Here is a 7,481-nt window from a genome sequence, read left to right as displayed (position 1 = left end):
GGCGCCCACTCCGCGGAGATGCCGGCTCGCGTGTCCTGGGCGCTTTCCGCAGCCCTGCTCTCTGCGCGCCTCTCCACCCCCGGCGTCCTGGAAGCCAGGAGTCTTCCCACTTGCCAGATGGGGAAGCCGAGTTCAGGGGCGTAAAAGGACTGAGATGCTGAGATGGGAGCACTTCGCACACCAGACCCCTGGCTCAGCTCCATCCCTAGTAATCCGAGTGCCTCCTTGGGTACCACCGAGCATCCGCGGGCCTGGTAAGAGGGCCGCACGCACCTTCCACCTCCTTCGACAACTCCAAGGCTCACGGTGGCAAACCCGTGCAGAGGGCCGGCTGTCTGCGCAGCTCCCTCCACTCCAAGTGTTACGGCAGCCCCTTGAATGCCCAATAGTCTCCCCAAAGGAACAAAAGAACGCCGGCCACCCGCATGGGATGTGTTTATCTTGCTTTCTTGACATAAGCCCCGGAGGAGACTGATGTAAGGAGCTGCCTCGGTTCAATTGAACATTTTTTGAGCGCTTAGGGGGAGCCAAGCGCCCTGCTAGGCGATGGGGTGGAGGGACCGAAAGCCAAATCAGATACAGACGGTAGAAGGAGATCACAGTCGAGTGGAAAGATGGACACACAAGTGGGCGCTTTCAGTATTATGGAAGCAAAGGCTGCCCCTCTCCCCTGCCCAGGGCCCTACATCCCCTAGGATTTCGTCCCACCCAGCGGTCTTTGGCCCCTTCCTCTTGTGTCACATTCAATTTCTCCTATTCCCATCGCGTCTTCCCAGCATGAGTGGTTCTCTTCTGAAAATGAAAAAAAATTCTGCAGTTGATGCTCACGTGTACCGCCTGCTACACAACACCGATTTATAATCTCGAAACATTTGTTTTGTGCCTGGCTCCCTCCGAGGGGCCGGTGGGGTGTCTGGGCTAAGGTTATTAAACCTCTGCATCTATATAGGGCGCTGTGAGAACTTAGCCCTTTCACTGTTTGAATATTCTTCCAGGAGCAACCTCTTATAACCTTGTGGGGGGGGGGGGTTGGTCCTCCTCTGGATGACCCGAGGCCAAGAGAGGCCTAGCTTCTTATGGCACCTATCGGATCTCTGTGTCCCAGGCCCTGGCTATGGTTTTTTGTTGTTGTTGTTGCTTTTGGTTTTTTTCCTGTTAACTCTCTGTGCTGGGGCCTCTCCTAGCTGAAGAGACACCTTGACCCAGGACTCATTCAGCCTTGACTTTGGCTCTGCGTGCCCTCTCTGGATCCCTGATGCACTAATCTTAGATTCACATTTTTTTTCCTTTTTAAAAATTCCTCTTTAAAAATTTCTAAGAAAAAAGAATACAAAGAAGATATCTTAATATCCCTATCATCCAAAATTGACTATCAATTACCTTTTGGTATATCTGCTTCTAATTGCTTTTAAAATATCATTTGCTATAGCACATGTACATTGTAAAAAAATTACAACTATGCAGGAAAACACAGAAAAGAAAAAAACAAAATTTTTATCCACTAAAAATAACTTTTATGAATATTAGATAAATCCTTGACATCTTTTCAAGCATATATATAAATGTCAGAAATATATATATTTATCCATTATGTATGTGAATTATGAATAATAGCTAAATACTGGACACCTTTTTAGATATATATATATTACAGAAATATGTATCTACATACACATTTATTTACATATGGATAAATGCAGGGTTGACAGATATATAGAAAAACTTAATTTATTTTAAAATATTAACACTTTGTAGTTGCCATTTTTAAATTTAAGTTTCATTTTCTTTTAATAGAAAAAAGGAAGCTAACACGAAGCTGAAGGAATTGGTAAATGTTTAATATTTCTTTACCACATTTTCCTAAATAATTCTGCAAAGATTCAGAAAAGAGATGATGAACAAGAAGACGGTGATGTAATGGTGGTTGTTTTTGTAGATCTCTTCATTTTAGAAAGCAGGTGACTCCTTACTGTGACATTGACACATTTCCTCCCACCTCCTCCTACTCTACCTCCTATGTTTGTTAGTTGTGTTATTGTTTTTCAATTGCTACCCTCCATTCTGTATCTGAAATTCCCATGATTATTTGGTATTGAGTCTAAAATAATTTCATGCTCACAACCTGTCTTTCCCTTTTCTGCATCTGCTTCCTTATCAGCAAAGCCCACCCATCCATTTATCACACACATACTAGACATATGCTAGTCCCCGAGACTCTGGGCAATAAGACAGGCAAGGTCCCTACTCTTGCGAATGTCATGTTCTAGTGTGAAGAGGCAGATGAAACTAACTGTATGTACACTTAAAAGTTAGTTTCAACAGTGACAAATGCTATTGAGAAGGTAAATCTGGGCAAAGAGCTAGAAAGGGAGGGGGCAGGAGGGGAACCAACTTTAGATAATCTGACCAAGAAGAAGCCAGCCCTGCAAACCGGAGACAGTGTTCCAGGCCAACGGAACATCAAGGGCAAAGGCCTGAAGGCACATAAAAACAAGATCATCAATCATTTCACAAAGGCTTATTGAGTCAGACAGGCAAACAGCAGCAGTCATCATTTTCTATTGGGTCAGGAGTCACATGGCTTCAGCTCACCATTCTATCCCCAGAGCCAGCTCAGTAAATGTATGTAGAACCAATGAGAGAGTGAATGAACAGACATCCTGGATCTCGTGATAGCAGAAGAAGGGAAAGATGCCAGGTGCAGTGAAAGCACAAAGGGAGGCATCTATTTGGAACAGGCCGAGAAGGCTTCCCAAGGGAAATGGAGTCTGAGCTGAAGCTCGAAAAAAACAGCTTGGATTCGGCCAGTCTGACAGAGAGGCGAATGGGGACGTCTGAGCGAAAGGAACGATGTGTATACTTGTGGAGTCTGACAAACCATAGGCGGTTCGGTGTGGCTCGATTATAAAATCACTGTTGGAAAAGTGGTGAAGGGCAGGGCAGGAAAGGGTCGACCAGATTCTGAGAGGCCTTGAACGCCATGCTAAGTGACTTAGCCTTTGTTCTAAAGAGAGGAGGGAGCCACTGCAGACCTGTGAGCAGGGCCGAGACGCGAGCTGTCTGTTTGGTAGAAAGGTTGCTCTGACGGTCAAGCAGAGAATGGAGTTCAGGGGACCTGACAAGCAGCATGGAGGCCGATTAGGAGGTAGCGGCAGAAATCCTGGTGAGAACCACTAAGAGTGTAGCCCCCCCTCCCCCCAGCAGTTGCCTTGGCAATGGAGAGAAAGGAGTGAATGCAAAGAACATTTAGGAAAACAAACCTACCAGATGAACAAGTCTGGAGGGATAGGGAGGATCAAGGGTAGGGGCCAGGTTTCTGGTGTCAGCAGGTAGGGTTGGAGGCACTGTTCATTCGGGTGGAGAAACGGGGTACACTTGATCTTGGACTGGGAGAGTTGAATGAACCTTGGACCTTCCAAGCAAAGTCCAGGAGGCGGGTGTCTCTAGGTGTCCCATGTTGATGGGGGGGAGGGGGCGGGGTCTCAGCTGAAGACATCACCTTAGCAGTCATCAATGTTTAGAACAGTGGTCGGTGCAATGGGCAGTGGCGAGCTCACCCAGGAGCTCATACACTCGGGCAGGGAGCGTTTTTAAGGGAACTGAGGCTCAAACTCTGAGGAATGAACATTCAAGGGGAAAAAAGGCGGAGGCTGCTTCTGTCCAGAATAGTCTCTGAAAACCTACGATTTCAAGTTCACTCCTCTGCTTTCTGCCGGACCTCAAAAGCCTTGATAGCAGTTAGGACAGGCTCCTACACCTGCCAAGGCACTGAACCTCCAACTCTCTTCCCAACGCCCCTGCACTGACTGGGACCGACAGATTCACCCGCCCATCCTTCTTCGTGCTCACAGCCATTGCCCTGGAATAGCTTCCCTCCTTCCTTCCCTCCCTTCTGGGTCCTGCAAAAACCTAACTGGTCCCTCTGACTTCAAATCTCTTTGCTCTGATAGCCTCCAAATAGTCTCTCCAAGTTTACCTTAACAAGGTGTGCACTTCTCTCTTCCCACCCTGCTATCTAACTGTCCCGTCTCATTAGCTTTTTCTCTTCTCCCAGAATGTCCTTCTTTAGAGCTCAACTGTGCTCTATCTTCTGTGGCCCAGCCCTGATCTCTCCTCTTCTCCAAGTAGTTAGTGCACAGAATATTCTAGGCTACATCTCCTTCTCCATAGAGGGGTCATGGTGTCGGCACCAGCCCCATCTGGCAACCTCCAGTGGTTACTGAGTTGGCCTTGCCTCCCTCTTCAGCCTCTGAACAGCCCTCAGGTGGAGACTTTGCCAGAATCTCATTCCTCAGGTCGGACAGGCAGCTGAGGCCAGGAGAGCTCACTGGTCTTGACTAAGGTCAGATAACCCGCAAGTGGCAACGCCAGGACTTGACACCAAGTCCATGCACCTGGGTCCCCTACAGCTCACCTGCTCCCACGTGACATGAAGTCAAGACTGGTGGCATTTCAAGCGGCAGAGACAAAGAAAGTGGACTCTCGATGAACACTTACAGAACAATTCTAGAACCACACTGACCCAACATGGAGCCCTGGAAAGAAGGTACGATTCGATGTCAGAAACAGACCTTGTGTGAATCCATATGGTAGCCGCCATGTGACCCTGGGTGAGTTAATCAATGTCTCAGATTTTTTTTTTTTTAATTGTGGTAAAATGCACGTGAGATAATATTTACCATTTTAACCCTTTTTAAGTGTATATACAGTTCAGTGGCATTAAGTACATCACATTGTCATAGAGCCATCACCATCTCCATAACCCTTCTTCTTGAAAAACTAAAACTAAACACTAACTCCCCACTCTACTCTCTCCCTGGCCCTGGCAACCACCTTTCTACTTTCTCTCTGTCAATGTGACTAAGTATCTCATATGAGTGGAATCATACAGCATTGATCTTTCAACTCAGCATAATGTACCCACGGTTCACCCACATTGTAGCATATGCCAGAATTTCCTTCTTTTTTAAGGCTGGCTAATATTATATGTATATATCACATTTTGCTTATCCATTCTTTTGTCGTTGGAACCCTGGCTTGCTTCAACCTTTTGGCTTTTGTGAATAATGCTGCTATAGACGTGGGTATACAAATATCTCAAGACCTGTCTTCAATTCTTTGGGTATATACCCAGAAGTGTTAGATCATATGTTTTAATTTTTTTAGGAACCTCTATACTGTTTGGATGTTTTCAATGTTCTATTTTGGAGTAATTTTAGGCTCTCAGAAAAGTTGCAAAGATTGTATAGGGCGTTTCTGTACACCCCTCACCCAGGCCCCATTATTGGTAACATTTTATATCACCATGGTACATTTGTCAAAACTAAGAAAACAACACCCGTACGTTACTATCAACTAGATTTTATGTGAATTTCACCAGTTTTTCCATTAACATACTTTTCTGATTCAAAGAGTCCAAGATGTTACATTTAGTCATGTCTCCTCAGTCTCTTCTGGTCTGTGACAGTTTCTTAGACTTCCCTTGTTATTCATGACCTTAGCAGTTTCGATGATTATTGGCCAGGTATTTTATACGATGTCCCTCATTTTGTTTTGTCTGATGTTTTTTCTAATGATTAACAAAGTCTAGGTTTTCTCATCGGTAAAATGGGGACTAACATTCCTATGTCACAGGTCGTGTGTAATTAAAATAACTATCATAGTTTAAGACTGTGTCACACCAACACTGGCCCCTGGAACGCCTGGTACTCTAAATCCAGCCACTTTTTAGAATCTTATGAACTTTCATCAAAACTGACCACTTAGCTGCATTTAAACTCAGGACTTTAAAACCCTCTTTTAAAAGGGAAATGCCAATCAAAACCACAATGAGATATCACTGCACAGCTGTTAGCATGGCTGTCATCAAAAAGACAAGAGATAATATAAATGCTGGTGAGGATCTGCAGAAAAGGATCCCCTGCTGTACTGTTGGTGGGCACGTAAATTGGTTCAGCTGCTATGGAAAACAGTATGGAGGTTCCTCAAAAAGTTAAAAAGTAGAACTACCATAAGACCCAGTAATCCTACTTCTGGGTATTTATCCAAAAGAAATGAAGACAGGATATTGAAAAGCTATCTTCATTCTCATGTTTATTGCAGCAGCATTCACAATAGCCAAGATATGGAAACAACCTTAGTGTCTGTCAATGAATGAATCAATAAAGATGAGTTATGTATGTGTATGTGTGTATACATATGCACACATACACATATGCACATATATATGTATATTCATATACATATCTATGTATACACACACACACATGTATACATATACACACATGCACAATGCACAGCATTCAGTCATAAGAAACAAGGAACTCCCGCCATTTTCAACAACGTGGATGGAACCTGAGGGCATTATGTTAAGCGAAATAAGTCAGACAGAGAAAGACATTGTATGACATCTCTTATATGTGGAATCTAAAAAAGACGAACTCATAGAAACTGAGAGTAGAATGATGGTCCCTAGGGCGTGGGAGTGGGAGAAATGGGGAGACATCGGTCAAAGGGTACGAACTGGCAGTTAGAAGATGAATAAGTTCTGAGTATCTAACGCACGGCATGGTGATTACAGTCAAAATACTATATTATCTACTTGAAAGTTGCTAAGAGACTAGATCTTAGCCATTCTCACCACAAAAAAAGAAATGACAATTATGTGTCATGGTGGAGGCGTTCGCCAATGCTAGGATTATAACCATATCACGAAATTTAAGTTGTACATATTGTACACCTTAAAATTACACAATGTTATGTCAATCATATTTCAATAAAAAAATATGTGACTGGGAAAAAAAAAAACCCTCTCTTCCCTAAATTTCACAGAAGATTCATTTATATCACAATGGAATCACTTCAGCTCCAGAAGACTCTGTCTGTATTTTGAGACAATAGCTAATCAATTAGGTGAAGACAAAATGCGTACTTATTATTTTCCCTGTGGAGAAGTAGTGTGCTTATGAGTTGGTAGAGAATATGGGCTTTGGAGTCAGATGAACCTGAGTTGGAACCTGTTAGCTGTACAGCCTCGGGCAAACCTCTTCAGCTGTTGGAGCCTCAATTTCTTCATCTGTAATATTGATCCAATAAGGGAACTTATATCAGAGAATGGTTGTGCGAATTAAACGAAATAATTCATGTATAATGCAGTGCCTGGCACTTTGTAGGTACCTAAAAAATATTAGTGCTTATTATTTTCAACAGGTGTGGTGACATAGGGCTTGTTGGATATCTTTATAGTGTTTGGATTTTTTTTTTCTGGTTAGTAATGAATAATGAATATTTATTACAAAATAATTTGAAAGTACAGAAAAAATGTAAAGAACATCAAAAATGTCCATAATTCCCTTACCCGAGATATCTGTTATTAACGTTTTGAATTATATTATTTCAGTCTTTCTTAACTATATGCTAAATGAGCATATAAATATAAGTTGGCTTCATTTCCTCAAAATTAGTGTATCACATATGCTTCT

The sequence above is a fragment of the Pteropus alecto genome, unplaced genomic scaffold, assembly GCF_000325575.1.
Source record: "Pteropus alecto unplaced genomic scaffold, ASM32557v1 scaffold238, whole genome shotgun sequence".
NCBI classification, from domain to species: Eukaryota; Metazoa; Chordata; class Mammalia; order Chiroptera; family Pteropodidae; genus Pteropus; species Pteropus alecto.
The sequence above is the reverse complement of the archived record's forward strand: the minus strand, read 5'-3'. Positions refer to the sequence as shown.